Source organism: Chiloscyllium plagiosum, unplaced genomic scaffold, assembly GCF_037043375.1.
Source record: "Chiloscyllium plagiosum isolate Xiang-an unplaced genomic scaffold, Cpla_swu_hap1 HiC_scaffold_32, whole genome shotgun sequence".
In the NCBI taxonomy this organism is placed as follows: Eukaryota; Metazoa; Chordata; class Chondrichthyes; order Orectolobiformes; family Hemiscylliidae; genus Chiloscyllium; species Chiloscyllium plagiosum.
The window spans coordinates 9,518,494-9,545,913 of NW_028270170.1; the positions used below are offsets into that span (position 1 = coordinate 9,518,494).

Sequence of the window (27,420 nt, forward strand, 5' to 3'; positions counted from 1 at the left end):
GTGGCAGAGTTTAGATGGACGTAAGATATTGCGCAGATGCCCTCACTGTTTGCATCGGCGCAGACCGAATGCACATGCAATGCTTTCAAACTCTCGTTTTGGCACTGCAGTGCATGTTTTGCAACATCTCACGATGCAACACAGATCTTCGTGTCCTTCAGCTGTTCATCACAGAAGGAACCTTGCTGTGGTAACAAAATACCCCTTCCTAAATCTGCCCAGTGTAGAATGGGTAACGGAAGTTCGTTGAAAAACTGCTCAAGTGCAGGGATATTGCTTGTATAACGGGGGCACCCAGATTTGAACTGGGGACCTCTTGATCTGCAGTCAAATGCTCTACCACTGAGCTACACCCCCACCCGCTATGCTGCGTTGCATGTTTACACTTTCCGCATAATACAGTGACAATTGTCTAAAACAACTCTCTTATCTGCGCCTTTCAACAGTTTACGTGCAGCAGAGATGTTTTGCATGTGGAACGTAACTCCAAAATGACTGTCTGACTTCAATAGCATTTGCATCGGCAATGGAAATGGCTGAGTGGCAGAGTTTAGATGGACGTAAGATATTGCGCAGATGCCCTCATAGATTGCATCGGCGCTGAACGAATGCACATGCAATGCTTTCATGCTCTCGTTTCGGCACTGCAGTGCGTATTTTGCAACATCTCACAATGCAACATGGATCTTCGTGTCCTTCAGCTGTTCATCACAGAAGGAGCTGAAAATGTGTTGCTGGAAAAGCGCAGCAGGTCAGGCAGCATCCAGGGAATAGGAGAATCTACGTTTCGGGCATAAGCCCTTCTTCAGGAATGAGGAGATGACCTGGGGGGTGCAGTGAGAGAGGGACTCACTGAAATCTTTGTAGAGGGAGGAAGAGAGCTTCTTCAAGGAAGGCATCCTTGTGAGAGGATTCGCAGTAGGTTGAAATCTTTGAGGAGAAAGTGAGGTCTGCAGATGCTGGAGATCAGAGCTGAAAATGTGTTGCTGGAAAAGCGCAGCAGGTCAGGCAGCATCCAGGGAACAGGAGAATCGACGTTTCGGGCATAAGCCCTTCTTCAGGAATGAGGCTTTTTTCATAAGCCCTTCTTCAGGATCATTCCTGAAGAAGGGCTTATGCCCGAAACGTCGATTCTCCTGTTCCCTGGATGCTGCCTGACCTGCTGCGCTTTTCCAGCAACATATTTTCAGCTCTGATGTCCAGCATCTGCAGACCTCACTTTCCCATCACAGAAGGAACCTTGCTGTGGTTACAAAACACTCCTTCCTAAGTCTGCCCAGTGCAGAATGGGTTACGGAAGTTAGTTGAAAAACTGCTCAAGTGCAGGGATATTGCTTGTATAAAGGGGGCACCCAGATTTGAACTGGGGACCTCTTGATCTGCAGTCAAATGCTCTACCACTGAGCTACACCCCCAAGAGGAAGCTGCGGTGCATGTTTAAGCTTTCCGCATTGTACAGTGACAATTCTCAAAAACAACTCTCTTGTCTGTGCCTTTCAACAGTTTACGTGCAGCAGAGATGTTTTGTATGTGGAATGTAACTCCAAATTGACCGTCTGACTTCAATAGCATTTGCATCGGCAATGGATATGGCTGAGTTGCAGAGTTTAGATGGACGTAAGATATTGCGCAGATGCCCTCACTGTTTGCATCGGCGCAGACCGAATGCACATGCAATGCTTTCAAACTCTCGTTTTGGCACTGCAGTGCGTATTTTGCAACATCTCACGATGCAACATGGATCTTCGTGTCCTTCAGCTGTTCATCACAGAAGGAACCTTGCTGTGGTAACAAAACGCCCCGTCCTAAATCTGCCCTGTGCAGAATGGGTAACGGAAGTTACTTGAAAACTGCTCAAGTGCAGGGAAATTGCTTGTATAAAGGGGGCACCCAGATTTGAACTGGGGACCTCTTGATCTGCAGTCAAATGCTCTACCACTGAGCTACACCCCCATGAGAACGCTGCGCTGCATGTTTAAGTTTTCATCATGATACAGTGACAATTGTCGAAAGCAACTCTCTTGTCTGCACCTTTCAACAGTTTACGTGCAGCAGAGATGTTTTGCATGTGGAACGTAACTCCAAAATGACTGTCTGACTTCAATAGCATTTGCATCGGCAATGGAAATGGCTGAGTGGCAGAGTTTAGATGGACGTAAGATATTGCGCAGATGCCCTCACTGTTTGCATCGGCGCAGACCGAATGCACATGCAATGCTTTCAAACTCTCGTTTTGGCACTGCAGTGCATGTTTTGCAACATCTCACGATGCAACACGGATCTTCGTGTCCTTCAGCTGTTCATCACAGAAGGAACCTTGCTGTGGTAACAAAATACCCCTTCCTAAATCTGCCCAGTGTAGAATGGGTAACGGAAGTTCGTTGAAAAACTGCTCAAGTGCAGGGATATTGCTTGTATAAAGGGGGCACCCAGATTTGAACTGGGGACCTCTTGATCTGCAGTCAAATGCTCTACCACTGAGCTACACCCCCACCCGCTATGCTGCGTTGCATGTTTACACTTTCCGCATAATACAGTGACAATTGTCTAAAACAACTCTCTTATCTGCGCCTTTCAACAGTTTACGTGCAGCAGAGATGTTTTGCATGTGGAACGTAACTCCAAAATGACTGTCTGACTTCAATAGCATTTGCATCGGCAATGGAAATGGCTGAGTGGCAGAGTTTAGATGGACGTAAGATATTGCGCAGATGCCCTCACTGTTTGCATCGGCGCAGACCGAATGCACATGCAATGCTTTCAAACTCTCGTTTTGGCACTGCAGTGCGTATTTTGCAACATCTCACGATGCAACATGGATCTTCGTGTCCTTCAGCTGTTCATCACAGAAGGAACCTTGCTGTGGTAACAAAACGCCCCGTCCTAAATCTGCCCTGTGCAGAATGGGTAACGGAAGTTACTTGAAAACTGCTCAAGTGCAGGGAAATTGCTTGTATAAAGGGGGCACCCAGATTTGAACTGGGGACCTCATGATCTGCAGTCAAATGCTCTACCACTGAGCTACACCCCCATGAGAACGCTGCGCTGCATGTTTAAGCTTTCATCATGATACAGTGACAATTGTCGAAAGCAACTCTCTTGTCTGCACCTTTCAACAGTTTACGTGCAGCAGAGATGTTTTGCATGTGGAACGTAACTCCAAAATGACTGTCTGACTTCAATAGCATTTGCATCGGCAATGGAAATGGCTGAGTGGCAGAGTTTAGATGGACGTAAGATATTGCGCAGATGCCCTCACTGTTTGCATCGGCGCAGACCGAATGCACATGCAATGCTTTCAAACTCTCGTTTTGGCACTGCAGTGCATGTTTTGCAACATCTCACGATGCAACACAGATCTTCGTGTCCTTCAGCTGTTCATCACAGAAGGAACCTTGCTGTGGTAACAAAATACCCCTTCCGAAGTCTGCCCTGTGCAGAATGGGCTACGGAAGCAACTTGAAAAACTGATCAAGTGCAGGGAAGTTGCTTGTATAAAGGGGGCACCCAGATTTGAACTGGGGACCTCTTGATCTGCAGTCAAATGCTCTACCACTGAGCTACACCCCCACCCGCTATGCTGCGTTGCATGTTTACACTTTCCGCATAATACAGTGACAATTGTCTAAAACAACTCTCTTATCTGCGCCTTTCAACAGTTTACGTGCAGCAGAGATGTTTTGCATGTGGAACGTAACTCCAAAATGACTGTCTGACTTCAATAGCATTTGCATCGGCAATGGAAATGGCTGAGTGGCAGAGTTTAGATGGACGTAAGATATTGCGCAGATGCCCTCATAGATTGCATCGGCGCTGAACGAATGCACATGCAATGCTTTCATGCTCTCGTTTCGGCACTGCAGTGCGTATTTTGCAACATCTCACAATGCAACATGGATCTTCGTGTCCTTCAGCTGTTCATCACAGAAGGAGCTGAAAATGTGTTGCTGGAAAAGCGCAGCACGTCAGGCAGCATCCAGGGAATAGGAGAATCTACGTTTCGGGCATAAGCCCTTCTTCAGGAATGAGGAGATGACCTGGGGGGTGCAGTGAGAGAGGGACTCACTGAAATCTTTGTAGAGGGAGGAAGAGAGCTTCTTCAAGGAAGGCATCCTTGTGAGAGGATTCGCAGTAGGTTGAAATCTTTGAGGAGAAAGTGAGGTCTGCAGATGCTGGAGATCAGAGCTGAAAATGTGTTGCTGGAAAAGCGCAGCAGGTCAGGCAGCATCCAGGGAACAGGAGAATCGACGTTTCGGGCATAAGCCCTTCTTCAGGAATGAGGCTTTTTTCATAAGCCCTTCTTCAGGATCATTCCTGAAGAAGGGCTTATGCCCGAAACGTCGATTCTCCTGTTCCCTGGATGCTGCCTGACCTGTTGCGCTTTTCCAGCAACACATTTTCAGCTCTGATCTCCAGCATCTGCAGACCTCACTTTCCCATCACAGAAGGAACCTTGCTGTGGTAACAAAACACTCCTTCCTAAGTCTGCCCAGTGCAGAATGGGTTACGGAAGTTAGTTGAAAAACTGCTCAAGTGCAGGGATATTGCTTGTATAAAGGGGGCATCTAGATTTGAACTGGGGACCTCTTGATCTGCAGTCAAATGCTCGACCACTGAGCTACACCCCCCAGAGGAAGCTGCGGTGCATGTTTAAGCTTTCCGCAATATACAGTGACAATTCTCAAAAACAACTCTCTTGTCTGTGCCTTTCAACAGTTTACGTGCAGCAGAGATGTTTTGTATGTGGAATGTAACTCCAAATTGACCGTCTGACTTCAATAGCATTTGCATCGGCAATGGATATGTCTGAGTGGCAGAGTTTAGATGGACGTAAGATATTGCGCAGATGCCCTCACAGGTTGCATCGGCACTGACCGAATGCACATGCAATGCTTTCAAGCTCTCGTTTCGGCACTGCAGTGCGTATTTTGCAACATCTCACGATGCAACATGGATCTTTGTGTCCTTCAGCTGTTCATCACAGAAGGAACCTTGCTGTGGTAACAAAACACCCCGTCCTAAATCTGCCCTGTGCAGAATGGGTAACGGAAGTTACTTGAAAAACTGCTCAGGTACAGGGAAATTGCTTGTATAAAGGGGGCATCCAGATTTGAACTGGGGACCTCTTGATCTGCAGTCAAATGCTCTACCACTGAGCTACACCCCCACCCGCTATGCTGCGTTGCATGTTTACACTTTCCGCATAATACAGTGACAATTGTCTAAAACAACTCTCTTGTCTGCGCCTTTCAACAGTTTACGTGCAGCAGAGATGTTTTGCATGTGGAACGTAACTCCAAAATGACTTTCTGACTTCAATAGCATTTGCATCGGCAATGGAAATGGCTGAGTGGCAGAGTTTAGATGGACGTAAGATATTGCGCAGATGCCCTCATAGATTGCATCGGCGCTGAACGAATGCACATGCAATGCTTTCATGCTCTCGTTTCGGCACTGCAGTGCGTATTTTGCAACATCTCACAATGCAACATGCATCTTCGTGTCCTTCAGCTGTTCATCACAGAAGGAGCTGAAAATGTGTTGCTGGAAAAGCGCAGCAGGTCAGGCAGCATCCAGGGAATAGGAGAATCTACGTTTCGGGCATAAGCCCTTCTTCAGGAATGAGGAGATGACCTGGGGGGTGCAGTGAGAGAGGGACTCACTGAAATCTTTGTAGAGGGAGGAAGAGAGCTTCTTCAAGGAAGGCATCCTTGTGAGAGGATTCGCAGTAGGTTGAAATCTTTGAGGAGAAAGTGAGGTCTGCAGATGCTGGAGATCAGAGCTGAAAATGTGTTGCTGGAAAAGCGCAGCAGGTCAGGCAGCATCCAGGGAACAGGAGAATCGACGTTTCGGGCATAAGCCCTTCTTCAGGAATGAGGCTTTTTTCATAAGCCCTTCTTCAGGATCATTCCTGAAGAAGGGCTTATGCCCGAAACGTCGATTCTCCTGTTCCCTGGATGCTGCCTGACCTGCTGCGCTTTTCCAGCAACATATTTTCAGCTCTGATGTCCAGCATCTGCAGACCTCACTTTCCCATCACAGAAGGAACCTTGCTGTGGTAACAAAACACTCCTTCCTAAGTCTGCCCAGTGCAGAATGGGTTACGGAAGTTAGTTGAAAAACTGCTCAAGTGCAGGGATATTGCTTGTATAAAGGGGGCACCCAGATTTGAACTGGGGACCTCTTGATCTGCAGTCAAATGCTCTACCACTGAGCTACACCCCCAAGAGGAAGCTGCGGTGCATGTTTAAGCTTTCCGCATTGTACAGTGACAATTCTCAAAAACAACTCTCTTGTCTGTGCCTTTCAACAGTTTACGTGCAGCAGAGATGTTTTGTATGTGGAATGTAACTCCAAATTGACCGTCTGACTTCAATAGCATTTGCATCGGCAATGGATATGGCTGAGTTGCAGAGTTTAGATGGACGTAAGATATTGCGCAGATGCCCTCACTGTTTGCATCGGCGCAGACCGAATGCACATGCAATGCTTTCAAACTCTCGTTTTGGCACTGCAGTGCGTATTTTGCAACATCTCACGATGCAACATGGATCTTCGTGTCCTTCAGCTGTTCATCACAGAAGGAACCTTGCTGTGGTAACAAAACGCCCCGTCCTAAATCTGCCCTGTGCAGAATGGGTAACGGAAGTTACTTGAAAACTGCTCAAGTGCAGGGAAATTGCTTGTATAAAGGGGGCACCCAGATTTGAACTGGGGACCTCATGATCTGCAGTCAAATGCTCTACCACTGAGCTACACCCCCATGAGAACGCTGCGCTGCATGTTTAAGCTTTCATCATGATACAGTGACAATTGTCGAAAGCAACTCTCTTGTCTGCACCTTTCAACAGTTTACGTGTAGCAGAGATGTTTTGCATGTGGAACGTAACTCCAAAATGACTGTCTGACTTCAATAGCATTTGCATCGGCAATGGAAATGGCTGAGTGGCAGAGTTTAGATGGACGTAAGATATTGCGCAGATGCCCTCACTGTTTGCATCGGCGCAGACCGAATGCACATGCAATGCTTTCAAACTCTCGTTTTGGCACTGCAGTGCATGTTTTGCAACATCTCACGATGCAACACAGATCTTCGTGTCCTTCAGCTGTTCATCACAGAAGGAACCTTGCTGTGGTAACAAAATACCCCTTCCGAAGTCTGCCCTGTGCAGAATGGGCTACGGAAGCAACTTGAAAAACTGATCAAGTGCAGGGAAGTTGCTTGTATAAAGGGGGCACCCAGATTTGAACTGGGGACCTCTTGATCTGCAGTCAAATGCTCTACCACTGAGCTACACCCCCACCCGCTATGCTGCGTTGCATGTTTACACTTTCCGCATAATACAGTGACAATTGTCTAAAACAACTCTCTTATCTGCGCCTTTCAACAGTTTACGTGCAGCAGAGATGTTTTGCATGTGGAACGTAACTCCAAAATGACTGTCTGACTTCAATAGCATTTGCATCGGCAATGGAAATGGCTGAGTGGCAGAGTTTAGATGGACGTAAGATATTGCGCAGATGCCCTCATAGATTGCATCGGCGCTGAACGAATGCACATGCAATGCTTTCATGCTCTCGTTTCGGCACTGCAGTGCGTATTTTGCAACATCTCACAATGCAACATGGATCTTCGTGTCCTTCAGCTGTTCATCACAGAAGGAGCTGAAAATGTGTTGCTGGAAAAGCGCAGCACGTCAGGCAGCATCCAGGGAATAGGAGAATCTACGTTTCGGGCATAAGCCCTTCTTCAGGAATGAGGAGATGACCTGGGGGGTGCAGTGAGAGAGGGACTCACTGAAATCTTTGTAGAGGGAGGAAGAGAGCTTCTTCAAGGAAGGCATCCTTGTGAGAGGATTCGCAGTAGGTTGAAATCTTTGAGGAGAAAGTGAGGTCTGCAGATGCTGGAGATCAGAGCTGAAAATGTGTTGCTGGAAAAGCGCAGCAGGTCAGGCAGCATCCAGGGAACAGGAGAATCGACGTTTCGGGCATAAGCCCTTCTTCAGGAATGAGGCTTTTTTCATAAGCCCTTCTTCAGGATCATTCCTGAAGAAGGGCTTATGCCCGAAACGTCGATTCTCCTGTTCCCTGGATGCTGCCTGACCTGTTGCGCTTTTCCAGCAACACATTTTCAGCTCTGATCTCCAGCATCTGCAGACCTCACTTTCCCATCACAGAAGGAACCTTGCTGTGGTAACAAAACACTCCTTCCTAAGTCTGCCCAGTGCAGAATGGGTTACGGAAGTTAGTTGAAAAACTGCTCAAGTGCAGGGATATTGCTTGTATAAAGGGGGCATCTAGATTTGAACTGGGGACCTCTTGATCTGCAGTCAAATGCTCGACCACTGAGCTACACCCCCCAGAGGAAACTGCGGTGCATGTTTAAGCTTTCCGCAATATACAGTGACAATTCTCAAAAACAACTCTCTTGTCTGTGCCTTTCAACAGTTTACGTGCAGCAGAGATGTTTTGTATGTGGAATGTAACTCCAAATTGACCGTCTGACTTCAATAGCATTTGCATCGGCAATGGATATGTCTGAGTGGCAGAGTTTAGATGGACGTAAGATATTGCGCAGATGCCCTCACAGGTTGCATCGGCACTGACCGAATGCACATGCAATGCTTTCAAGCTCTCGTTTCGGCACTGCAGTGCGTATTTTGCAACATCTCACGATGCAACATGGATCTTTGTGTCCTTCAGCTGTTCATCACAGAAGGAACCTTGCTGTGGTAACAAAACACCCCGTCCTAAATCTGCCCTGTGCAGAATGGGTAACGGAAGTTACTTGAAAAACTGCTCAGGTACAGGGAAATTGCTTGTATAAAGGGGGCATCCAGATTTGAACTGGGGACCTCTTGATCTGCAGTCAAATGCTCTACCACTGAGCTACACCCCCACCCGCTATGCTGCGTTGCATGTTTACACTTTCCGCATAATACAGTGACAATTGTCTAAAACAACTCTCTTGTCTGCGCCTTTCAACAGTTTACGTGCAGCAGAGATGTTTTGCATGTGGAACGTAACTCCAAAATGACTTTCTGACTTCAATAGCATTTGCATCGGCAATGGAAATGGCTGAGTGGCAGAGTTTAGATGGACGTAAGATATTGCGCAGATGCCCTCATAGATTGCATCGGCGCTGAACGAATGCACATGCAATGCTTTCATGCTCTCGTTTCGGCACTGCAGTGCGTATTTTGCAACATCTCACAATGCAACATGCATCTTCGTGTCCTTCAGCTGTTCATCACAGAAGGAGCTGAAAATGTGTTGCTGGAAAAGCGCAGCAGGTCAGGCAGCATCCAGGGAATAGGAGAATCTACGTTTCGGGCATAAGCCCTTCTTCAGGAATGAGGAGATGACCTGGGGGGTGCAGTGAGAGAGGGACTCACTGAAATCTTTGTAGAGGGAGGAAGAGAGCTTCTTCAAGGAAGGCATCCTTGTGAGAGGATTCGCAGTAGGTTGAAATCTTTGAGGAGAAAGTGAGGTCTGCAGATGCTGGAGATCAGAGCTGAAAATGTGTTGCTGGAAAAGCGCAGCAGGTCAGGCAGCATCCAGGGAACAGGAGAATCGACGTTTCGGGCATAAGCCCTTCTTCAGGAATGAGGCTTTTTTCATAAGCCCTTCTTCAGGATCATTCCTGAAGAAGGGCTTATGCCCGAAACGTCGATTCTCCTGTTCCCTGGATGCTGCCTGACCTGCTGCGCTTTTCCAGCAACATATTTTCAGCTCTGATGTCCAGCATCTGCAGACCTCACTTTCCCATCACAGAAGGAACCTTGCTGTGGTAACAAAACACTCCTTCCTAAGTCTGCCCAGTGCAGAATGGGTTACGGAAGTTAGTTGAAAAACTGCTCAAGTGCAGGGATATTGCTTGTATAAAGGGGGCACCCAGATTTGAACTGGGGACCTCTTGATCTGCAGTCAAATGCTCTACCACTGAGCTACACCCCCAAGAGGAAGCTGCGGTGCATGTTTAAGCTTTCCGCATTGTACAGTGACAATTCTCAAAAACAACTCTCTTGTCTGTGCCTTTCAACAGTTTACGTGCAGCAGAGATGTTTTGTATGTGGAATGTAACTCCAAATTGACCGTCTGACTTCAATAGCATTTGCATCGGCAATGGATATGGCTGAGTTGCAGAGTTTAGATGGACGTAAGATATTGCGCAGATGCCCTCACTGTTTGCATCGGCGCAGACCGAATGCACATGCAATGCTTTCAAACTCTCGTTTTGGCACTGCAGTGCGTATTTTGCAACATCTCACGATGCAACATGGATCTTCGTGTCCTTCAGCTGTTCATCACAGAAGGAACCTTGCTGTGGTAACAAAACGCCCCGTCCTAAATCTGCCCTGTGCAGAATGGGTAACGGAAGTTACTTGAAAACTGCTCAAGTGCAGGGAAATTGCTTGTATAAAGGGGGCACCCAGATTTGAACTGGGGACCTCATGATCTGCAGTCAAATGCTCTACCACTGAGCTACACCCCCATGAGAACGCTGCGCTGCATGTTTAAGCTTTCATCATGATACAGTGACAATTGTCGAAAGCAACTCTCTTGTCTGCACCTTTCAACAGTTTACGTGCAGCAGAGATGTTTTGCATGTGGAACGTAACTCCAAAATGACTGTCTGACTTCAATAGCATTTGCATCGGCAATGGAAATGGCTGAGTGGCAGAGTTTAGATGGACGTAAGATATTGCGCAGATGCCCTCACTGTTTGCATCGGCGCAGACCGAATGCACATGCAATGCTTTCAAACTCTCGTTTTGGCACTGCAGTGCATGTTTTGCAACATCTCACGATGCAACACAGATCTTCGTGTCCTTCAGCTGTTCATCACAGAAGGAACCTTGCTGTGGTAACAAAATACCCCTTCCGAAGTCTGCCCTGTGCAGAATGGGCTACGGAAGCAACTTGAAAAACTGATCAAGTGCAGGGAAGTTGCTTGTATAAAGGGGGCACCCAGATTTGAACTGGGGACCTCTTGATCTGCAGTCAAATGCTCTACCACTGAGCTACACCCCCACCCGCTATGCTGCGTTGCATGTTTACACTTTCCGCATAATACAGTGACAATTGTCTAAAACAACTCTCTTATCTGCGCCTTTCAACAGTTTACGTGCAGCAGAGATGTTTTGCATGTGGAACGTAACTCCAAAATGACTGTCTGACTTCAATAGCATTTGCATCGGCAATGGAAATGGCTGAGTGGCAGAGTTTAGATGGACGTAAGATATTGCGCAGATGCCCTCATAGATTGCATCGGCGCTGAACGAATGCACATGCAATGCTTTCATGCTCTCGTTTCGGCACTGCAGTGCGTATTTTGCAACATCTCACAATGCAACATGGATCTTCGTGTCCTTCAGCTGTTCATCACAGAAGGAGCTGAAAATGTGTTGCTGGAAAAGCGCAGCAGGTCAGGCAGCATCCAGGGAATAGGAGAATCTACGTTTCGGGCATAAGCCCTTCTTCAGGAATGAGGAGATGACCTGGGGGGTGCAGTGAGAGAGGGACTCACTGAAATCTTTGTAGAGGGAGGAAGAGAGCTTCTTCAAGGAAGGCATCCTTGTGAGAGGATTCGCAGTAGGTTGAAATCTTTGAGGAGAAAGTGAGGTCTGCAGATGCTGGAGATCAGAGCTGAAAATGTGTTGCTGGAAAAGCGCAGCAGGTCAGGCAGCATCCAGGGAACAGGAGAATCGACGTTTCGGGCATAAGCCCTTCTTCAGGAATGAGGCTTTTTTCATAAGCCCTTCTTCAGGATCATTCCTGAAGAAGGGCTTATGCCCGAAACGTCGATTCTCCTGTTCCCTGGATGCTGCCTGACCTGTTGCGCTTTTCCAGCAACACATTTTCAGCTCTGATCTCCAGCATCTGCAGACCTCACTTTCCCATCACAGAAGGTACCTTGCTGTGGTAACAAAACACTCCTTCCTAAGTCTGCCCAGTGCAGAATGGGTTACGGAAGTTAGTTGAAAAACTGCTCAAGTGCAGGGATATTGCTTGTATAAAGGGGGCACCCAGATTTGAACTGGGGACCTCTTGATCTGCAGTCAAATGCTCTACCACTGAGCTACACCCCCAAGAGGAAGCTGCGGTGTATGTTTAAGCTTTCCGCATTGTACAGTGACAATTCTCAAAAACAACTCTCTTGTCTGTGCCTTTCAACAGTTTACGTGCAGCAGAGATGTTTTGTATGTGGAATGTAACTCCAAATTGACCGTCTGACTTCAATAGCATTTGCATCGGCAATGGATATGGCTGAGTTGCAGAGTTTAGATGGACGTAAGATATTGCGCAGATGCCCTCACTGTTTGCATCGGCGCAGACCGAATGCACATGCAATGCTTTCAAACTCTCGTTTTGGCACTGCAGTGCGTATTTTGCAACATCTCACGATGCAACATGGATCTTCGTGTCCTTCAGCTGTTCATCACAGAAGGAACCTTGCTGTGGTAACAAAACGCCCCGTCCTAAATCTGCCCTGTGCAGAATGGGTAACGGAAGTTACTTGAAAACTGCTCAAGTGCAGGGAAATTGCTTGTATAAAGGGGGCACCCAGATTTGAACTGGGGACCTCATGATCTGCAGTCAAATGCTCTACCACTGAGCTACACCCCCATGAGAACGCTGCGCTGCATGTTTAAGCTTTCATCATGATACAGTGACAATTGTCGAAAGCAACTCTCTTGTCTGCACCTTTCAACAGTTTACGTGCAGCAGAGATGTTTTGCATGTGGAACGTAACTCCAAAATGACTGTCTGACTTCAATAGCATTTGCATCGGCAATGGAAATGGCTGAGTGGCAGAGTTTAGATGGACGTAAGATATTGCGCAGATGCCCTCACTGTTTGCATCGGCGCAGACCGAATGCACATGCAATGCTTTCAAACTCTCGTTTTGGCACTGCAGTGCATGTTTTGCAACATCTCACGATGCAACACAGATCTTCGTGTCCTTCAGCTGTTCATCACAGAAGGAACCTTGCTGTGGTAACAAAATACCCCTTCCGAAGTCTGCCCTGTGCAGAATGGGCTACGGAAGCAACTTGAAAAACTGATCAAGTGCAGGGAAGTTGCTTGTATAAAGGGGGCACCCAGATTTGAACTGGGGACCTCTTGATCTGCAGTCAAATGCTCTACCACTGAGCTACACCCCCACCCGCTATGCTGCGTTGCATGTTTACACTTTCCGCATAATACAGTGACAATTGTCTAAAACAACTCTCTTATCTGCGCCTTTCAACAGTTTACGTGCAGCAGAGATGTTTTGCATGTGGAACGTAACTCCAAAATGACTGTCTGACTTCAATAGCATTTGCATCGGCAATGGAAATGGCTGAGTGGCAGAGTTTAGATGGACGTAAGATATTGCGCAGATGCCCTCATAGATTGCATCGGCGCTGAACGAATGCACATGCAATGCTTTCATGCTCTCGTTTCGGCACTGCAGTGCGTATTTTGCAACATCTCACAATGCAACATGGATCTTCGTGTCCTTCAGCTGTTCATCACAGAAGGAGCTGAAAATGTGTTGCTGGAAAAGCGCAGCAGGTCAGGCAGCATCCAGGGAATAGGAGAATCTACGTTTCGGGCATAAGCCCTTCTTCAGGAATGAGGAGATGACCTGGGGGGTGCAGTGAGAGAGGGACTCACTGAAATCTTTGTAGAGGGAGGAAGAGAGCTTCTTCAAGGAAGGCATCCTTGTGAGAGGATTCGCAGTAGGTTGAAATCTTTGAGGAGAAAGTGAGGTCTGCAGATGCTGGAGATCAGAGCTGAAAATGTGTTGCTGGAAAAGCGCAGCAGGTCAGGCAGCATCTAGGGAACAGGAGAATCGACGTTTCGGGCATAAGCCCTTCTTCAGGAATGAGGCTTTTTTCATAAGCCCTTCTTCAGGATCATTCCTGAAGAAGGGCTTATGCCCGAAACGTCGATTCTCCTGTTCCCTGGATGCTGCCTGACCTGCTGCGCTTTTCCAGCAACATATTTTCAGCTCTGATGTCCAGCATCTGCAGACCTCACTTTCCCATCACAGAAGGAACCTTGCTGTGGTAACAAAACACTCCTTCCTAAGTCTGCCCAGTGCAGAATGGGTTACGGAAGTTAGTTGAAAAACTGCTCAAGTGCAGGGATATTGCTTGTATAAAGGGGGCACCCAGATTTGAACTGGGGACCTCTTGATCTGCAGTCAAATGCTCTACCACTGAGCTACACCCCCAAGAGGAAGCTGCGGTGTATGTTTAAGCTTTCCGCATTGTACAGTGACAATTCTCAAAAACAACTCTCTTGTCTGTGCCTTTCAACAGTTTACGTGCAGCAGAGATGTTTTGTATGTGGAATGTAACTCCAAATTGACCGTCTGACTTCAATAGCATTTGCATCGGCAATGGATATGGCTGAGTTGCAGAGTTTAGATGGACGTAAGATATTGCGCAGATGCCCTCACTGTTTGCATCGGCGCAGACCGAATGCACATGCAATGCTTTCAAACTCTCGTTTTGGCACTGCAGTGCGTATTTTGCAACATCTCACGATGCAACATGGATCTTCGTGTCCTTCAGCTGTTCATCACAGAAGGAACCTTGCTGTGGTAACAAAACGCCACGTCCTAAATCTGCCCTGTGCAGAATGGGTAACGGAAGTTACTTGAAAACTGCTCAAGTGCAGGGAAATTGCTTGTATAAAGGGGGCACCCAGATTTGAACTGGGGACCTCTTGATCTGCAGTCAAATGCTCTACCACTGAGCTACACCCCCATGAGAACGCTGCGCTGCATGTTTAAGTTTTCATCATGATACAGTGACAATTGTCGAAAGCAACTCTCTTGTCTGCACCTTTCAACAGTTTACGTGCAGCAGAGATGTTTTGCATGTGGAACGTAACTCCAAAATGACTGTCTGACTTCAATAGCATTTGCATCGGCAATGGAAATGGCTGAGTGGCAGAGTTTAGATGGACGTAAGATATTGCGCAGATGCCCTCACTGTTTGCATCGGCGCAGACCGAATGCACATGCAATGCTTTCAAACTCTCGTTTTGGCACTGCAGTGCATGTTTTGCAACATCTCACGATGCAACACAGATCTTCGTGTCCTTCAGCTGTTCATCACAGAAGGAACCTTGCTGTGGTAACAAAATACCCCTTCCGAAGTCTGCCCTGTGCAGAATGGGCTACGGAAGCAACTTGAAAAACTGATCAAGTGCAGGGAAGTTGCTTGTATAAAGGGGGCACCCAGATTTGAACTGGGGACCTCTTGATCTGCAGTCAAATGCTCTACCACTGAGCTACACCCCCACCCGCTATGCTGCGTTGCATGTTTACACTTTCCGCATAATACAGTGACAATTGTCTAAAACAACTCTCTTGTCTGCACCTTTCAACAGTTTACGTGCAGCAGAGATGTTTTGCATGTGGAACGTAACTCCAAAATGACTGTCTGACTTCAATAGCATTTGCATCGGCAATGGAAATGGCTGAGTGGCAGAGTTTAGATGGACGTAAGATATTGCGCAGATGCCCTCATAGATTGCATCGGCGCTGAACGAATGCACATGCAATGCTTTCATGCTCTCGTTTCGGCACTGCAGTGCGTATTTTGCAACATCTCACAATGCAACATGGATCTTCGTGTCCTTCAGCTGTTCATCACAGAAGGAGCTGAAAATGTGTTGCTGGAAAAGCGCAGCAGGTCAGGCAGCATCCAGGGAATAGGAGAATCTACGTTTCGGGCATAAGCCCTTCTTCAGGAATGAGGAGATGACCTGGGGGGTGCAGTGAGAGAGGGACTCACTGAAATCTTTGTAGAGGGAGGAAGAGAGCTTCTTCAAGGAAGGCATCCTTGTGAGAGGATTCGCAGTAGGTTGAAATCTTTGAGGAGAAAGTGAGGTCTGCAGATGCTGGAGATCAGAGCTGAAAATGTGTTGCTGGAAAAGCGCAGCAGGTCAGGCAGCATCCAGGGAACAGGAGAATCGACGTTTCGGGCATAAGCCCTTCTTCAGGAATGAGGCTTTTTTCATAAGCCCTTCTTCAGGATCATTCCTGAAGAAGGGCTTATGCCCGAAACGTCGATTCTCCTGTTCCCTGGATGCTGCCTGACCTGCTGCGCTTTTCCAGCAACATATTTTCAGCTCTGATGTCCAGCATCTGCAGACCTCACTTTCCCATCACAGAAGGAACCTTGCTGTGGTAACAAAACACTCCTTCCTAAGTCTGCCCAGTGCAGAATGGGTTACGGAAGTTAGTTGAAAAACTGCTCAAGTGCAGGGATATTGCTTGTATAAAGGGGGCACCCAGATTTGAACTGGGGACCTCTTGATCTGCAGTCAAATGCTCTACCACTGAGCTACACCCCCAAGAGGAAGCTGCGGTGTATGTTTAAGCTTTCCGCATTGTACAGTGACAATTCTCAAAAACAACTCTCTTGTCTGTGCCTTTCAACAGTTTACGTGCAGCAGAGATGTTTTGTATGTGGAATGTAACTCCAAATTGACCGTCTGACTTCAATAGCATTTGCATCGGCAATGGATATGGCTGAGTTGCAGAGTTTAGATGGACGTAAGATATTGCGCAGATGCCCTCACTGTTTGCATCGGCGCAGACCGAATGCACATGCAATGCTTTCAAACTCTCGTTTTGGCACTGCAGTGCGTATTTTGCAACATCTCACGATGCAACATGGATCTTCGTGTCCTTCAGCTGTTCATCACAGAAGGAACCTTGCTGTGGTAACAAAACGCCACGTCCTAAATCTGCCCTGTGCAGAATGGGTAACGGAAGTTACTTGAAAACTGCTCAAGTGCAGGGAAATTGCTTGTATAAAGGGGGCACCCAGATTTGAACTGGGGACCTCTTGATCTGCAGTCAAATGCTCTACCACTGAGCTACACCCCCATGAGAACGCTGCGCTGCATGTTTAAGCTTTCATCATGATACAGTGACAATTGTCGAAAGCAACTCTCTTGTCTGCACCTTTCAACAGTTTACGTGCAGCAGAGATGTTTTGCATGTGGAACGTAACTCCAAAATGACTGTCTGACTTCAATAGCATTTGCATCGGCAATGGAAATGGCTGAGTGGCAGAGTTTAGATGGACGTAAGATATTGCGCAGATGCCCTCACTGTTTGCATCGGCGCAGACCGAATGCACATGCAATGCTTTCAAACTCTCGTTTTGGCACTGCAGTGCATGTTTTGCAACATCTCACGATGCAACACAGATCTTCGTGTCCTTCAGCTGTTCATCACAGAAGGAACCTTGCTGTGGTAACAAAATACCCCTTCCGAAGTCTGCCCTGTGCAGAATGGGCTACGGAAGCAACTTGAAAAACTGATCAAGTGCAGGGAAGTTGCTTGTATAAAGGGGGCACCCAGATTTGAACTGGGGACCTCTTGATCTGCAGTCAAATGCTCTACCACTGAGCTACACCCCCACCCGCTATGCTGCGTTGCATGTTTACACTTTCCGCATAATACAGTGACAATTGTCTAAAACAACTCTCTTATCTGCGCCTTTCAACAGTTTACGTGCAGCAGAGATGTTTTGCATGTGGAACGTAACTCCAAAATGACTGTCTGACTTCAATAGCATTTGCATCGGCAATGGAAATGGCTGAGTGGCAGAGTTTAGATGGACGTAAGATATTGCGCAGATGCCCTCATAGATTGCATCGGCGCTGAACGAATGCACATGCAATGCTTTCATGCTCTCGTTTCGGCACTGCAGTGCGTATTTTGCAACATCTCACAATGCAACATGGATCTTCGTGTCCTTCAGCTGTTCATCACAGAAGGAGCTGAAAATGTGTTGCTGGAAAAGCGCAGCAGGTCAGGCAGCATCCAGGGAATAGGAGAATCTACGTTTCGGGCATAAGCCCTTCTTCAGGAATGAGGAGATGACCTGGGGGGTGCAGTGAGAGAGGGACTCACTGAAATCTTTGTAGAGGGAGGAAGAGAGCTTCTTCAAGGAAGGCATCCTTGTGAGAGGATTCGCAGTAGGTTGAAATCTTTGAGGAGAAAGTGAGGTCTGCAGATGCTGGAGATCAGAGCTGAAAATGTGTTGCTGGAAAAGCGCAGCAGGTCAGGCAGCATCCAGGGAACAGGAGAATCGACGTTTCGGGCATAAGCCCTTCTTCAGGAATGAGGCTTTTTTCATAAGCCCTTCTTCAGGATCATTCCTGAAGAAGGGCTTATGCCCGAAACGTCGATTCTCCTGTTCCCTGGATGCTGCCTGACCTGCTGCGCTTTTCCAGCAACATATTTTCAGCTCTGATGTCCAGCATCTGCAGACCTCACTTTCCCATCACAGAAGGAACCTTGCTGTGGTAACAAAACACTCCTTCCTAAGTCTGCCCAGTGCAGAATGGGTTACGGAAGTTAGTTGAAAAACTGCTCAAGTGCAGGGATATTGCTTGTATAAAGGGGGCACCCAGATTTGAACTGGGGACCTCTTGATCTGCAGTCAAATGCTCTACCACTGAGCTACACCCCCAAGAGGAAGCTGCGGTGTATGTTTAAGCTTTCCGCATTGTACAGTGACAATTCTCAAAAACAACTCTCTTGTCTGTGCCTTTCAACAGTTTACGTGCAGCAGAGATGTTTTGTATGTGGAATGTAACTCCAAATTGACCGTCTGACTTCAATAGCATTTGCATCGGCAATGGATATGGCTGAGTTGCAGAGTTTAGATGGACGTAAGATATTGCGCAGATGCCCTCACTGTTTGCATCGGCGCAGACCGAATGCACATGCAATGCTTTCAAACTCTCGTTTTGGCACTGCAGTGCGTATTTTGCAACATCTCACGATGCAACATGGATCTTCGTGTCCTTCAGCTGTTCATCACAGAAGGAACCTTGCTGTGGTAACAAAACGCCACGTCCTAAATCTGCCCTGTGCAGAATGGGTAACGGAAGTTACTTGAAAACTGCTCAAGTGCAGGGAAATTGCTTGTATAAAGGGGGCACCCAGATTTGAACTGGGGACCTCTTGATCTGCAGTCAAATGCTCTACCACTGAGCTACACCCCCATGAGAACGCTGCGCTGCATGTTTAAGTTTTCATCATGATACAGTGACAATTGTCGAAAGCAACTCTCTTGTCTGCACCTTTCAACAGTTTACGTGCAGCAGAGATGTTTTGCATGTGGAACGTAACTCCAAAATGACTGTCTGACTTCAATAGCATTTGCATCGGCAATGGAAATGGCTGAGTGGCAGAGTTTAGATGGACGTAAGATATTGCGCAGATGCCCTCACTGTTTGCATCGGCGCAGACCGAATGCACATGCAATGCTTTCAAACTCTCGTTTTGGCACTGCAGTGCATGTTTTGCAACATCTCACGATGCAACACAGATCTTCGTGTCCTTCAGCTGTTCATCACAGAAGGAACCTTGCTGTGGTAACAAAATACCCCTTCCTAAATCTGCCCAGTGTAGAATGGGTAACGGAAGTTCGTTGAAAAACTGCTCAAGTGCAGGGATATTGCTTGTATAAAGGGGGCACCCAGATTTGAACTGGGGACCTCTTGATCTGCAGTCAAATGCTCTACCACTGAGCTACACCCCCACCCGCTATGCTGCGTTGCATGTTTACACTTTCCGCATAATACAGTGACAATTGTCTAAAACAACTCTCTTATCTGCGCCTTTCAACAGTTTACGTGCAGCAGAGATGTTTTGCATGTGGAACGTAACTCCAAAATGACTGTCTGACTTCAATAGCATTTGCATCGGCAATGGAAATGGCTGAGTGGCAGAGTTTAGATGGACGTAAGATATTGCGCAGATGCCCTTATAGATTGCATCGGCGCTGAACGAATGCACATGCAATGCTTTCATGCTCTCGTTTCGGCACTGCAGTGCGTATTTTGCAACATCTCACAATGCAACATGCATCTTCGTGTCCTTCAGCTGTTCATCACAGAAGGAGCTGAAAATGTGTTGCTGGAAAAGCGCAGCAGGTCAGGCAGCATCCAGGGAATAGGAGAATCTACGTTTCGGGCATAAGCCCTTCTTCAGGAATGAGGAGATGACCTGGGGGGTGCAGTGAGAGAGGGACTCACTGAAATCTTTGTAGAGGGAGGAAGAGAGCTTCTTCAAGGAAGGCATCCTTGTGAGAGGATTCGCAGTAGGTTGAAATCTTTGAGGAGAAAGTGAGGTCTGCAGATGCTGGAGATCAGAGCTGAAAATGTGTTGCTGGAAAAGCGCAGCAGGTCAGGCAGCATCCAGGGAACAGGAGAATCGACGTTTCGGGCATAAGCCCTTCTTCAGGAATGAGGCTTTTTTCATAAGCCCTTCTTCAGGATCATTCCTGAAGAAGGGCTTATGCCCGAAACGTCGATTCTCCTGTTCCCTGGATGCTGCCTGACCTGCTGCGCTTTTCCAGCAACATATTTTCAGCTCTGATGTCCAGCATCTGCAGACCTCACTTTCCCATCACAGAAGGAACCTTGCTGTGGTCACAAAACACTCCTTCCTAAGTCTGCCCAGTGCAGAATGGGTTACGGAAGTTAGTTGAAAAACTGCTCAAGTGCAGGGATATTGCTTGTATAAAGGGGGCACCCAGATTTGAACTGGGGACCTCTTGATCTGCAGTCAAATGCTCTACCACTGAGCTACACCCCCAAGAGGAAGCTGCGGTGCATGTTTAAGCTTTCCGCATTGTACAGTGACAATTCTCAAAAACAACTCTCTTGTCTGTGCCTTTCAACAGTTTACGTGCAGCAGAGATGTTTTGTATGTGGAATGTAACTCCAAATTGACCGTCTGACTTCAATAGCATTTGCATCGGCAATGGATATGGCTGAGTTGCAGAGTTTAGATGGACGTAAGATATTGCGCAGATGCCCTCACTGTTTGCATCGGCGCAGACCGAATGCACATGCAATGCTTTCAAACTCTCGTTTTGGCACTGCAGTGCGTATTTTGCAACATCTCACGATTCAACATGGATCTTCGTGTCCTTCAGCTGTTCATCACAGAAGGAACCTTGCTGTGGTAACAAAACGCCCCGTCCTAAATCTGCCCTGTGCAGAATGGGTAACGGAAGTTACTTGAAAACTGCTCAAGTGCAGGGAAATTGCTTGTATAAAGGGGGCACCCAGATTTGAACTGGGGACCTCTTGATCTGCAGTCAAATGCTCTACCACTGAGCTACACCCCCACCCGCTATGCTGCGTTGCATGTTTACACTTTCCGCATAATACAGTGACAATTGTCTAAAACAACTCTCTTATCTGCGCCTTTCAACAGTTTACGTGCAGCAGAGATGTTTTGCATGTGGAACGTAACTCCAAAATGACTGTCTGACTTCAATAGCATTTGCATCGGCAATGGAAATGGCTGAGTGGCAGAGTTTAGATGGACGTAAGATATTGCGCAGATGCCCTCATAGATTGCATCGGCGCTGAACGAATGCACATGCAATGCTTTCATGCTCTCGTTTCGGCACTGCAGTGCGTATTTTGCAACATCTCACAATGCAACATGGATCTTCGTGTCCTTCAGCTGTTCATCACAGAAGGAGCTGAAAATGTGTTGCTGGAAAAGCGCAGCAGGTCAGGCAGCATCCAGGGAATAGGAGAATCTACGTTTCGGGCATAAGCCCTTCTTCAGGAATGAGGAGATGACCTGGGGGGTGCAGTGAGAGAGGGACTCACTGAAATCTTTGTAGAGGGAGGAAGAGAGCTTCTTCAAGGAAGGCATCCTTGTGAGAGGATTCGCAGTAGGTTGAAATCTTTGAGGAGAAAGTGAGGTCTGCAGATGCTGGAGATCAGAGCTGAAAATGTGTTGCTGGAAAAGCGCAGCAGGTCAGGCAGCATCCAGGGAACAGGAGAATCGACGTTTCGGGCATAAGCCCTTCTTCAGGAATGAGGCTTTTTTCATAAGCCCTTCTTCAGGATCATTCCTGAAGAAGGGCTTATGCCCGAAACGTCGATTCTCCTGTTCCCTGGATGCTGCCTGACCTGCTGCGCTTTTCCAGCAACATATTTTCAGCTCTGATGTCCAGCATCTGCAGACCTCACTTTCCCATTACAGAAGGAACCTTGATGTGGTAACAAAACACTCCTTCCTAAGTCTGCCCAGTGCAGAATGGGTTACGGAAGTTAGTTGAAAAACTGCTCAAGTGCAGGGATATTGCTTGTATAAAGGGGGCACCCAGATTTGAACTGGGGACCTCTTGATCTGCAGTCAAATGCTCTACCACTGAGCTACACCCCCAAGAGGAAGCTGCGGTGCATGTTTAAGCTTTCCGCATTGTACAGTGACAATTCTCAAAAACAACTCTCTTGTCTGTGCCTTTCAACAGTTTACGTGCAGCAGAGATGTTTTGTATGTGGAATGTAACTCCAAATTGACCGTCTGACTTCAATAGCATTTGCATCGGCAATGGATATGGCTGAGTTGCAGAGTTTAGATGGACGTAAGATATTGCGCAGATGCCCTCACTGTTTGCATCGGCGCAGACCGAATGCACATGCAATGCTTTCAAACTCTCGTTTTGGCACTGCAGTGCGTATTTTGCAACATCTCACGATTCAACATGGATCTTCGTGTCCTTCAGCTGTTCATTACAGAAGGAACCTTGCTGTGGTAACAAAACGCCCCGTCCTAAATCTGCCCTGTGCAGAATGGGTAACGGAAGTTACTTGAAAACTGCTCAAGTGCAGGGAAATTGCTTGTATAAAGGGGGCACCCAGATTTGAACTGGGGACCTCTTGATCTGCAGTCAAATGCTCTACCACTGAGCTACACCCCCATGAGAACGCTGCGCTGCATGTTTAAGTTTTCATCATGATACAGTGACAATTGTCGAAAGCAACTCTCTTGTCTGCACCTTTCAACAGTTTACGTGCAGCAGAGATGTTTTGCATGTGGAACGTAACTCCAAAATGACTGTCTGACTTCAATAGCATTTGCATCGGCAATGGAAATGGCTGAGTGGCAGAGTTTAGATGGACGTAAGATATTGCGCAGATGCCCTCACTGTTTGCATCGGCGCAGACCGAATGCACATGCAATGCTTTCAAACTCTCGTTTTGGCACTGCAGTGCATGTTTTGCAACATCTCACGATGCAACACAGATCTTCGTGTCCTTCAGCTGTTCATCACAGAAGGAACCTTGCTGTGGTAACAAAATACCCCTTCCTAAATCTGCCCAGTGTAGAATGGGTAACGGAAGTTCGTTGAAAAACTGCTCAAGTGCAGGGATATTGCTTGTATAAAGGGGGCACCCAGATTTGAACTGGGGACCTCTTGATCTGCAGTCAAATGCTCTACCACTGAGCTACACCCCCACCCGCTATGCTGCGTTGCATGTTTACACTTTCCGCATAATACAGTGACAATTGTCTAAAACAACTCTCTTATCTGCGCCTTTCAACAGTTTACGTGCAGCAGAGATGTTTTGCATGTGGAACGTAACTCCAAAATGACTGTCTGACTTCAATAGCATTTGCATCGGCAATGGAAATGGCTGAGTGGCAGAGTTTAGATGGACGTAAGATATTGCGCAGATGCCCTTATAGATTGCATCGGCGCTGAACGAATGCACATGCAATGCTTTCATGCTCTCGTTTCGGCACTGCAGTGCGTATTTTGCAACATCTCACAATGCAACATGCATCTTCGTGTCCTTCAGCTGTTCATCACAGAAGGAGCTGAAAATGTGTTGCTGGAAAAGCGCAGCAGGTCAGGCAGCATCCAGGGAATAGGAGAATCTACGTTTCGGGCATAAGCCCTTCTTCAGGAATGAGGAGATGACCTGGGGGGTGCAGTGAGAGAGGGACTCACTGAAATCTTTGTAGAGGGAGGAAGAGAGCTTCTTCAAGGAAGGCATCCTTGTGAGAGGATTCGCAGTAGGTTGAAATCTTTGAGGAGAAAGTGAGGTCTGCAGATGCTGGAGATCAGAGCTGAAAATGTGTTGCTGGAAAAGCGCAGCAGGTCAGGCAGCATCCAGGGAACAGGAGAATCGACGTTTCGGGCATAAGCCCTTCTTCAGGAATGAGGCTTTTTTCATAAGCCCTTCTTCAGGATCATTCCTGAAGAAGGGCTTATGCCCGAAACGTCGATTCTCCTGTTCCCTGGATGCTGCCTGACCTGCTGCGCTTTTCCAGCAACATATTTTCAGCTCTGATGTCCAGCATCTGCAGACCTCACTTTCCCATCACAGAAGGAACCTTGCTGTGGTCACAAAACACTCCTTCCTAAGTCTGCCCAGTGCAGAATGGGTTACGGAAGTTAGTTGAAAAACTGCTCAAGTGCAGGGATATTGCTTGTATAAAGGGGGCACCCAGATTTGAACTGGGGACCTCTTGATCTGCAGTCAAATGCTCTACCACTGAGCTACACCCCCAAGAGGAAGCTGCGGTGCATGTTTAAGCTTTCCGCATTGTACAGTGACAATTCTCAAAAACAACTCTCTTGTCTGTGCCTTTCAACAGTTTACGTGCAGCAGAGATGTTTTGTATGTGGAATGTAACTCCAAATTGACCGTCTGACTTCAATAGCATTTGCATCGGCAATGGATATGGCTGAGTTGCAGAGTTTAGATGGACGTAAGATATTGCGCAGATGCCCTCACTGTTTGCATCGGCGCAGACCGAATGCACATGCAATGCTTTCAAACTCTCGTTTTGGCACTGCAGTGCGTATTTTGCAACATCTCACGATTCAACATGGATCTTCGTGTCCTTCAGCTGTTCATCACAGAAGGAACCTTGCTGTGGTAACAAAACGCCCCGTCCTAAATCTGCCCTGTGCAGAATGGGTAACGGAAGTTACTTGAAAACTGCTCAAGTGCAGGGAAATTGCTTGTATAAAGGGGGCACCCAGATTTGAACTGGGGACCTCTTGATCTGCAGTCAAATGCTCTACCACTGAGCTACACCCCCACCCGCTATGCTGCGTTGCATGTTTACACTTTCCGCATAATACAGTGACAATTGTCTAAAACAACTCTCTTATCTGCGCCTTTCAACAGTTTACGTGCAGCAGAGATGTTTTGCATGTGGAACGTAACTCCAAAATGACTGTCTGACTTCAATAGCATTTGCATCGGCAATGGAAATGGCTGAGTGGCAGAGTTTAGATGGACGTAAGATATTGCGCAGATGCCCTCATAGATTGCATCGGCGCTGAACGAATGCACATGCAATGCTTTCATGCTCTCGTTTCGGCACTGCAGTGCGTATTTTGCAACATCTCACAATGCAACATGGATCTTCGTGTCCTTCAGCTGTTCATCACAGAAGGAGCTGAAAATGTGTTGCTGGAAAAGCGCAGCAGGTCAGGCAGCATCCAGGGAATAGGAGAATCTACGTTTCGGGCATAAGCCCTTCTTCAGGAATGAGGAGATGACCTGGGGGGTGCAGTGAGAGAGGGACTCACTGAAATCTTTGTAGAGGGAGGAAGAGAGCTTCTTCAAGGAAGGCATCCTTGTGAGAGGATTCGCAGTAGGTTGAAATCTTTGAGGAGAAAGTGAGGTCTGCAGATGCTGGAGATCAGAGCTGAAAATGTGTTGCTGGAAAAGCGCAGCAGGTCAGGCAGCATCCAGGGAACAGGAGAATCGACGTTTCGGGCATAAGCCCTTCTTCAGGAATGAGGCTTTTTTCATAAGCCCTTCTTCAGGATCATTCCTGAAGAAGGGCTTATGCCCGAAACGTCGATTCTCCTGTTCCCTGGATGCTGCCTGACCTGCTGCGCTTTTCCAGCAACATATTTTCAGCTCTGATGTCCAGCATCTGCAGACCTCACTTTCCCATTACAGAAGGAACCTTGATGTGGTAACAAAACACTCCTTCCTAAGTCTGCCCAGTGCAGAATGGGTTACGGAAGTTAGTTGAAAAACTGCTCAAGTGCAGGGATATTGCTTGTATAAAGGGGGCACCCAGATTTGAACTGGGGACCTCTTGATCTGCAGTCAAATGCTCTACCACTGAGCTACACCCCCAAGAGGAAGCTGCGGTGCATGTTTAAGCTTTCCGCATTGTACAGTGACAATTCTCAAAAACAACTCTCTTGTCTGTGCCTTTCAACAGTTTACGTGCAGCAGAGATGTTTTGTATGTGGAATGTAACTCCAAATTGACCGTCTGACTTCAATAGCATTTGCATCGGCAATGGATATGGCTGAGTTGCAGAGTTTAGATGGACGTAAGATATTGCGCAGATGCCCTCACTGTTTGCATCGGCGCAGACCGAATGCACATGCAATGCTTTCAAACTCTCGTTTTGGCACTGCAGTGCGTATTTTGCAACATCTCACGATTCAACATGGATCTTCGTGTCCTTCAGCTGTTCATTACAGAAGGAACCTTGCTGTGGTAACAAAACGCCCCGTCCTAAATCTGCCCTGTGCAGAATGGGTAACGGAAGTTACTTGAAAACTGCTCAAGTGCAGGGAAATTGCTTGTATAAAGGGGGCACCCAGATTTGAACTGGGGACCTCTTGATCTGCAGTCAAATGCTCTACCACTGAGCTACACCCCCATGAGAACGCTGCGCTGCATGTTTAAGTTTTCATCATGATACAGTGACAATTGTCGAAAGCAACTCTCTTGTCTGCACCTTTCAACAGTTTACGTGCAGCAGAGATGTTTTGCATGTGGAACGTAACTCCAAAATGACTGTCTGACTTCAATAGCATTTGCATCGGCAATGGAAATGGCTGAGTGGCAGAGTTTAGATGGACGTAAGATATTGCGCAGATGCCCTCACTGTTTGCATCGGCGCAGACCGAATGCACATGCAATGCTTTCAAACTCTCGTTTTGGCACTGCAGTGCATGTTTTGCAACATCTCACGATGCAACACAGATCTTCGTGTCCTTCAGCTGTTCATCACAGAAGGAACCTTGCTGTGGTAACAAAATACCCCTTCCTAAATCTGCCCAGTGTAGAATGGGTAACGGAAGTTCGTTGAAAAACTGCTCAAGTGCAGGGATATTGCTTGTATAAAGGGGGCACCCAGATTTGAACTGGGGACCTCTTGATCTGCAGTCAAATGCTCTACCACTGAGCTACACCCCCACCCGCTATGCTGCGTTGCATGTTTACACTTTCCGCATAATACAGTGACAATTGTCTAAAACAACTCTCTTATCTGCGCCTTTCAACAGTTTACGTGCAGCAGAGATGTTTTGCATGTGGAACGTAACTCCAAAATGACTGTCTGACTTCAATAGCATTTGCATCGGCAATGGAAATGGCTGAGTGGCAGAGTTTAGATGGACGTAAGATATTGCGCAGATGCCCTCATAGATTGCATCGGCGCTGAACGAATGCACATGCAATGCTTTCATGCTCTCGTTTCGGCACTGCAGTGCGTATTTTGCAACATCTCACAATGCAACATGGATCTTCGTGTCCTTCAGCTGTTCATCACAGAAGGAGCTGAAAATGTGTTGCTGGAAA

At 47.2% G+C, this 27,420-nt stretch overlaps 30 non-coding genes across 30 annotated transcripts; all 30 read right to left on the reverse strand.

Moving 5' to 3' along the window:
• Window positions 1-285: 285 nt before the first annotated feature.
• Window positions 286-357, reverse strand: trnac-gca (transfer RNA cysteine (anticodon GCA)). Its single transcript has one exon. It is a non-coding gene; the product is annotated as a tRNA-Cys (tRNA).
• Window positions 358-1,343: 986 nt separating this feature from the next.
• Window positions 1,344-1,415, reverse strand: trnac-gca (transfer RNA cysteine (anticodon GCA)). Its single transcript has one exon. It is a non-coding gene; the product is annotated as a tRNA-Cys (tRNA).
• Window positions 1,416-1,881: 466 nt separating this feature from the next.
• trnac-gca (transfer RNA cysteine (anticodon GCA)) lies at window positions 1,882-1,953 on the reverse strand. Its single transcript has one exon. It is a non-coding gene; the product is annotated as a tRNA-Cys (tRNA).
• A 467-nt stretch (window positions 1,954-2,420) lies between these two features.
• On the reverse strand, window positions 2,421-2,492 carry trnac-gca (transfer RNA cysteine (anticodon GCA)). Its single transcript has one exon. It is a non-coding gene; the product is annotated as a tRNA-Cys (tRNA).
• Window positions 2,493-3,498: 1,006 nt separating this feature from the next.
• Window positions 3,499-3,570, reverse strand: trnac-gca (transfer RNA cysteine (anticodon GCA)). Its single transcript has one exon. It is a non-coding gene; the product is annotated as a tRNA-Cys (tRNA).
• Window positions 3,571-6,153: 2,583 nt separating this feature from the next.
• trnac-gca (transfer RNA cysteine (anticodon GCA)) lies at window positions 6,154-6,225 on the reverse strand. Its single transcript has one exon. It is a non-coding gene; the product is annotated as a tRNA-Cys (tRNA).
• A 1,005-nt stretch (window positions 6,226-7,230) lies between these two features.
• Window positions 7,231-7,302, reverse strand: trnac-gca (transfer RNA cysteine (anticodon GCA)). Its single transcript has one exon. It is a non-coding gene; the product is annotated as a tRNA-Cys (tRNA).
• A 2,583-nt stretch (window positions 7,303-9,885) lies between these two features.
• On the reverse strand, window positions 9,886-9,957 carry trnac-gca (transfer RNA cysteine (anticodon GCA)). Its single transcript has one exon. It is a non-coding gene; the product is annotated as a tRNA-Cys (tRNA).
• A 1,005-nt stretch (window positions 9,958-10,962) lies between these two features.
• Window positions 10,963-11,034, reverse strand: trnac-gca (transfer RNA cysteine (anticodon GCA)). Its single transcript has one exon. It is a non-coding gene; the product is annotated as a tRNA-Cys (tRNA).
• A 986-nt stretch (window positions 11,035-12,020) lies between these two features.
• On the reverse strand, window positions 12,021-12,092 carry trnac-gca (transfer RNA cysteine (anticodon GCA)). Its single transcript has one exon. It is a non-coding gene; the product is annotated as a tRNA-Cys (tRNA).
• Window positions 12,093-13,097: 1,005 nt separating this feature from the next.
• On the reverse strand, window positions 13,098-13,169 carry trnac-gca (transfer RNA cysteine (anticodon GCA)). The gene has a single exon. It is a non-coding gene; the product is annotated as a tRNA-Cys (tRNA).
• A 986-nt stretch (window positions 13,170-14,155) lies between these two features.
• On the reverse strand, window positions 14,156-14,227 carry trnac-gca (transfer RNA cysteine (anticodon GCA)). Its single transcript has one exon. It is a non-coding gene; the product is annotated as a tRNA-Cys (tRNA).
• Window positions 14,228-14,693: 466 nt separating this feature from the next.
• On the reverse strand, window positions 14,694-14,765 carry trnac-gca (transfer RNA cysteine (anticodon GCA)). Its single transcript has one exon. It is a non-coding gene; the product is annotated as a tRNA-Cys (tRNA).
• A 467-nt stretch (window positions 14,766-15,232) lies between these two features.
• Window positions 15,233-15,304, reverse strand: trnac-gca (transfer RNA cysteine (anticodon GCA)). Its single transcript has one exon. It is a non-coding gene; the product is annotated as a tRNA-Cys (tRNA).
• A 986-nt stretch (window positions 15,305-16,290) lies between these two features.
• trnac-gca (transfer RNA cysteine (anticodon GCA)) lies at window positions 16,291-16,362 on the reverse strand. The gene has a single exon. It is a non-coding gene; the product is annotated as a tRNA-Cys (tRNA).
• Window positions 16,363-16,828: 466 nt separating this feature from the next.
• trnac-gca (transfer RNA cysteine (anticodon GCA)) lies at window positions 16,829-16,900 on the reverse strand. Its single transcript has one exon. It is a non-coding gene; the product is annotated as a tRNA-Cys (tRNA).
• Window positions 16,901-17,367: 467 nt separating this feature from the next.
• Window positions 17,368-17,439, reverse strand: trnac-gca (transfer RNA cysteine (anticodon GCA)). The gene has a single exon. It is a non-coding gene; the product is annotated as a tRNA-Cys (tRNA).
• A 986-nt stretch (window positions 17,440-18,425) lies between these two features.
• Window positions 18,426-18,497, reverse strand: trnac-gca (transfer RNA cysteine (anticodon GCA)). The gene has a single exon. It is a non-coding gene; the product is annotated as a tRNA-Cys (tRNA).
• A 466-nt stretch (window positions 18,498-18,963) lies between these two features.
• trnac-gca (transfer RNA cysteine (anticodon GCA)) lies at window positions 18,964-19,035 on the reverse strand. The gene has a single exon. It is a non-coding gene; the product is annotated as a tRNA-Cys (tRNA).
• A 467-nt stretch (window positions 19,036-19,502) lies between these two features.
• On the reverse strand, window positions 19,503-19,574 carry trnac-gca (transfer RNA cysteine (anticodon GCA)). Its single transcript has one exon. It is a non-coding gene; the product is annotated as a tRNA-Cys (tRNA).
• A 986-nt stretch (window positions 19,575-20,560) lies between these two features.
• trnac-gca (transfer RNA cysteine (anticodon GCA)) lies at window positions 20,561-20,632 on the reverse strand. Its single transcript has one exon. It is a non-coding gene; the product is annotated as a tRNA-Cys (tRNA).
• Window positions 20,633-21,098: 466 nt separating this feature from the next.
• On the reverse strand, window positions 21,099-21,170 carry trnac-gca (transfer RNA cysteine (anticodon GCA)). Its single transcript has one exon. It is a non-coding gene; the product is annotated as a tRNA-Cys (tRNA).
• A 986-nt stretch (window positions 21,171-22,156) lies between these two features.
• On the reverse strand, window positions 22,157-22,228 carry trnac-gca (transfer RNA cysteine (anticodon GCA)). The gene has a single exon. It is a non-coding gene; the product is annotated as a tRNA-Cys (tRNA).
• Window positions 22,229-22,694: 466 nt separating this feature from the next.
• Window positions 22,695-22,766, reverse strand: trnac-gca (transfer RNA cysteine (anticodon GCA)). The gene has a single exon. It is a non-coding gene; the product is annotated as a tRNA-Cys (tRNA).
• A 467-nt stretch (window positions 22,767-23,233) lies between these two features.
• On the reverse strand, window positions 23,234-23,305 carry trnac-gca (transfer RNA cysteine (anticodon GCA)). Its single transcript has one exon. It is a non-coding gene; the product is annotated as a tRNA-Cys (tRNA).
• A 986-nt stretch (window positions 23,306-24,291) lies between these two features.
• trnac-gca (transfer RNA cysteine (anticodon GCA)) lies at window positions 24,292-24,363 on the reverse strand. Its single transcript has one exon. It is a non-coding gene; the product is annotated as a tRNA-Cys (tRNA).
• Window positions 24,364-24,829: 466 nt separating this feature from the next.
• trnac-gca (transfer RNA cysteine (anticodon GCA)) lies at window positions 24,830-24,901 on the reverse strand. Its single transcript has one exon. It is a non-coding gene; the product is annotated as a tRNA-Cys (tRNA).
• Window positions 24,902-25,887: 986 nt separating this feature from the next.
• Window positions 25,888-25,959, reverse strand: trnac-gca (transfer RNA cysteine (anticodon GCA)). Its single transcript has one exon. It is a non-coding gene; the product is annotated as a tRNA-Cys (tRNA).
• A 466-nt stretch (window positions 25,960-26,425) lies between these two features.
• On the reverse strand, window positions 26,426-26,497 carry trnac-gca (transfer RNA cysteine (anticodon GCA)). The gene has a single exon. It is a non-coding gene; the product is annotated as a tRNA-Cys (tRNA).
• Window positions 26,498-26,964: 467 nt separating this feature from the next.
• Window positions 26,965-27,036, reverse strand: trnac-gca (transfer RNA cysteine (anticodon GCA)). Its single transcript has one exon. It is a non-coding gene; the product is annotated as a tRNA-Cys (tRNA).
• Between the last annotated feature and the right edge of the window lie 384 nt (window positions 27,037-27,420).